Below are 5,069 nucleotides of genomic sequence, written 5' to 3' on the forward strand. Positions count from 1 at the left end.
GCTTGCATCGATGTCAAATCTGGAACTGAAGTCGGGGAAAATTCATAGGAAGGCCCAATTCGCAGCTGAAGCCCAACTTGCAGAAAAGCCTTGCAGCAACCCAATTCGCAGAGGAAGCCTAATACGAATGCAAGAACAAGAAACTGAGAAGATTCCTAATAGATTTAAATATGTGATGTAATCCTAGAAAGATAAAGAGATTGAGTTCACTAGATAAAGAGATAAGAGTAGGATTAGACTAAGACTTTCTATTTTTGAAAGATAAACTCCAAGAAGGAGTTGGAGACCACCCCCTCCCCTTTAAGCTATATAAAGGGATGGGGGCCCGACTAGAGAGGGAAGAAGGCAGAAGAGCAATCAATCTATCAAGCAAGAAGACTGCAAGAAGGAGGTGGCAGTAAGGAGAAGAGGAAATCTCAGCTCCAAGGGCGACACCATGAGTTCTTTCTTTCCTCTTGTTTGCTTTATTTCCTCTAGTATGAACTGATTTATTTATAGCTAAGGCTTTGGAAAGCCTAATATAACAATGAATATATTTTTATTCTGATTTTTCCAAGATCGTGATTTCCATATAGTCTATGAGTTATCTTGCTTAATGCTATTAGGAGTGACCATCTCTTAATTGATTAGGTTTATGTGAATGAATCGAGAAAGAAATTCATATAGCAGACCAAATAATTCATGGTGTGAATTGAATGATATATAGGGGTATATACACATGATTCATCTGAATGTAATAGTTTTTTCTTGAACTTAATGCATTTCTATCTTGAGAACTCTAGTCAAGAGATCGAGGGGTTACCTGATAGAAGTAGTTTTGATATATCTTGAGAAAGAATATTGAATAAAATTGGAAAAACTTCAGCTTATGGGAATGACAAATTATCTTGGATAATCTCATCTATTGCTATTCACTGGAATGGTTAGGCGGACCAAAGGTCCTAGTGAATTCAGTCAATCGTTGCATACTTCAGTATTGGTACTCTTGCTCTTGTTTTCTTTTTCTGTTTTTCAGTAGCTTTTACTCTTAAATCTAAAATTCGATTGTCCAAATAATTAGGGAAGGTTGTAGTTCTAATACTTATTTTGTTAAATCCTCGTGGAAACGATATTTTTATACTACTTGATAACTAGTGCACTTGCTAGGGTTATAATCATGGCTTTCAAGTTTTTGGCGCCATTGTCGGGGATTTAATCCTAAAATAATATTAGAGCTTGTTAACCTTGGTTAATTTGGACTTTTTATTTCTGTTTCTATTTTTTTTATTTTTATTTTATTTGTTCGAATTCTAGCTGTATTTAGATTCACTAGTGCATGACACGCACTAGACAAGAAGGACTACCAGAATTCGATCTTGAAATTGAGAGGACCCTTCGCTTATTGAAAAGAGCCAACAGAGGTAAAATGAGAGAGGAGGTTGAAATTGGTGAACCAGCAATAGAAGTTAAGGAAGAGATGGCAGAAGCAAATCGCACCCTTTTGGACTACACCTATCCAACCATTGATGGGGCTACTTTCAGTATTTGCAAGCCCACAATTCAAGCCAACAATTTTGAAATCAAGCCTGCAATCATTCAAATGATTCAGACAAGTATTCAATTTAGTGGGTTGCCAAGTGATGACCCTAATGCACATATTGTTAACTTCCTAGAAATATGTGATACATTTAAACATAATGGAGTTAGTGATGATGCTATTAGGCTTAGACTATTTCCGTTTTCATTGTGTAATAGAGCTAAAGATTGGCTTAACTCACTCCCTACAGGAAGTATCACCACTTGGAATGACCTGACCCAAAAATTCTTGGCTAAGTATTTTCCACCATCTAAAACAGCAAAATTAATTAATGATATCACTACTTTTGCTCAATTAGAGAGGCAATGTCTGTATGAAGCATGGGAACGATTCAAGAAGATGCTTAGGAAGTGTCCTCACCATGGGATACCAACTTGGCATCAAATTCAAACCTTTTATAATGGTATTACCCCCTCTAATCATTCTATTATTGATGCAGTTGCAGGTGGCACAATCATGAGAAAAACACCAGAGGAAGCTTATGATCTAGTGGAAGAGATGGTGTCGAATAGCTACCTGAAGGGATGAGAGATCCATCCTATGGACGCCCAAAAGATTGCGGAATAAGGGGCGAATTTCAAAAATTTTTCTCTCCCTTCAACTGGGAATCATATTCCCCATTTAGAAAATCATATTTTCAATGATCAATTCTAAACCATAAACGGAACCAGATCTGAACCAAAAAAGGAGTGGGAAGGATTATACCTGATACGGAGAAGTAATATCTCCCAACGAAGGTGTTCACACCCAAGGAAGGATCCAAAGACTGCTCCCACTGAAGATGGCGCAGTGTAGGTGGAGCAGAATCAGCAGTGTTCTTCTCCAAAAACTCTGTCCTTTGCAAGAATCAGCAAGATGGTACGTGAGCACAGCTTCCTTTCAATCCTTTCTCAAAGGACTGATGTCAAGATCCAATCTTGACTTCTCTCACAAGTGGAGATTGAACTGGCAAAGAGGGCGGCAAGAACAGGGAGGCAGCAAGAGAGAATTTGCAGGGAGCAGAATTCTCTCTTCTTGATTTCAGCACTAAAGAAAACCTGATGATCTGTGTGTGTTTTAGGCTGCCGCCCCCTTCTTCTTTTATAATCTTAAAGGGATCAGCTCCTAATCAGATTAGGAGTTGCTAATCCAAATCACATTTGGGTTAGAAGTCCCTTTAAGTGATAAGGGATAATCCTTATCTTATCTGCAGATCAGATCAGCCATCTCCTAATCTGATTAGGAGGTTTCCAGATCTAAATCTTATTTAGATCTTGGACACTCTAAGTGGATAGGGTCTAAGCCCAATCCTATTAGCTGATCCACTTCAGATTTCACCCCTTTATTAACTAAATAAACATCCCAGTTCGAAATGGGCTTTAGGCCTATTAAGCTTATGTGCTCACTTAACCCTCTTAACTGCTGCCCAGTTGGGCTTCCTTGTATGGCGTGGGACCCAAGCATTGATCTACACATCAGCCACATGGGTTCGGCCCAGCCTTTGTTTTAAGGCCTGGCCGAATACACTGTTAAAGACAGTGCACCCCCTGAAACCCATCAAATGGGCTCTACGGGCCCAACACTTACCCTAAGAGGTCCCTGGGCCAAGCCACCTTGTAACACCCAGGGACTGTGGGTAGATGCAAGATTAGCCCATCAGGTATTATCCTCAATGGTCTTACACTTAACCTCTCAGCCCATAATGATCATACACTGCCCGACAAGAGAGGACCTCTCCCTTGGCTGCAAGGAACAATGTTGCACTCTCCACTCATATGGATCTCGGGAATTAAAACCTTCTTGCAAACATTTTAGAAACCATAATATATATATACTTTTATATCATATATAAAATACATTTGCAAAACAAATCTCAACGGTTGAAATCGGCTGCCGGCAGTCTTGGTTTCCATCAGTGAGAGTGCATCCCCGATCATTACCTTTGTCCGACAAAGGGGCTGATCCTGTCACTATGATCACCCACTCAGATGAATTCTCGGACTGTCCCAACATACCCAGGTTTTGACCCCCGCTAAGGATCTCACTGATTGGTACATCAAAGATAGCTCAATCCGACACCTAGTGCAGTATCATAATCGAGTCTAGGGGTCGGGTGTAACTTTCCAGTTTTGCCCATCAATCTCCAAGGTCCAGGGCAATACTGGAAATCTGGTCCAGTTCAAAGATTCAATTAATCCTATACTGTATGTGCCTAGGGTCTCACCCTGGCTGCTGAGACAGGCCACCCCAACCGACTTGGTGGCACCACAGTGTCAGCCTTGTCAGGATAGGTCTTCCCAGACCGACCCACTGGCTGTGAACATTCTAAACTAACACGAGTCTCATTAAGTGTCCAGTTTAAGGGTATTACACAGAAACATACCAAGGGAACATGAATCAAATATGTATCTTTATTCATTTACAATAAACTCATAAAGTACATCATTCTGATTGAAGCTAAGGGCATACAAAACTGTCTAATAGCTCCCACTTGCACTTAGGTCCAATCAGGTACTAGCCGGAGTCCCATGCTTTCCACGTGTTTCTCAAACCCTTTCTGTGACAGTGGCTTAGTCAATGGGTCTACCACATTCTCCGCTGATGCTACCTCTTTATAGTATCCTCCCGTAGGTCCAGCATTGTCATACAACAGTGGAATGGGTGATGTGCTGAATTCCAAATTCAGGAATGAACACCTTCATTCATAAGGCAGCCTCACTTACGGCAATGCTTTCGGCTTGGGTTGTGGACTATTAATTTAGGACCCCTATTTGCAGACATTCAGGAAACAACACACGATCCTATCGTGAAACCATATCCAGATGTAGACTTTCTATCATCTGGGTCTGACTGGAAATCGGCATCTGTATACCCTTGGATCTGTAGTGAGCTACCGTCGAATACTAGACAAAACTCTTTTGTCCTTCGAAGGTACTTAAGTATGTTTTTCACAGCAATCCAATGCTCCTGCCCTGGGTTGGCCTGAAATCTGCTTACTACACTCACTGCCCGAGCAATGTCAGGACGAGTGCACAGCATGGCATACACGATGCTCCCTACGGCAGAGGCATAGGGAACGTCTTTCATGCCATCAATCTCCTCAGAAGTCTTGGGAGACATCTTCTTGGAGAGAGTGACTCCGTGCCTGAAAGGAACATTTCCTTTCTTGGAGTTTTCCATGCTGTATCTTTTGACTATTTTGTCAATGTAAGCAGATTGGGATAATCCTATTATCCGCTTCGATCTATCTCTTTAGAGTCGAAGACCCAGTATATAGGAGGCTTCTCCAAGATCTTTCATGGAGAATTGCTGTGAAAGCCATACTTTCACTGTAGTTAACATTCCTACATCATTCCCAATGAGTAGAATGTCATCTACATACAGAACCAATAAGGTAACCTTATCTCCACTGAACTTCCTGTAGACACAGGGTTCATCCGGATTCTACTCGAAGTCAAACGATTTGACAGCAGAGTCAAAACGGATGTTCCAACTTCTAGATGCTTGCTTAAGT

At 41.0% G+C, this 5,069-nt stretch overlaps 1 non-coding gene across 1 annotated transcript; it reads right to left on the reverse strand.

Moving 5' to 3' along the window:
* Positions 1-1,837: 1,837 nt before the first annotated feature.
* Positions 1,838-1,944, reverse strand: LOC148790417 (small nucleolar RNA R71). Its single transcript, XR_016078985.1, has one exon. It is a non-coding gene; the product is annotated as a small nucleolar RNA R71 (small nucleolar RNA).
* Positions 1,945-5,069: the final 3,125 nt, after the last annotated feature.

This window comes from Nelumbo nucifera, chromosome 7 (assembly GCF_055504915.1).
Source record: "Nelumbo nucifera cultivar China Antique chromosome 7, China Antique-T2T, whole genome shotgun sequence".
NCBI lineage: Eukaryota > Viridiplantae > Streptophyta > Magnoliopsida > Proteales > Nelumbonaceae > Nelumbo > Nelumbo nucifera.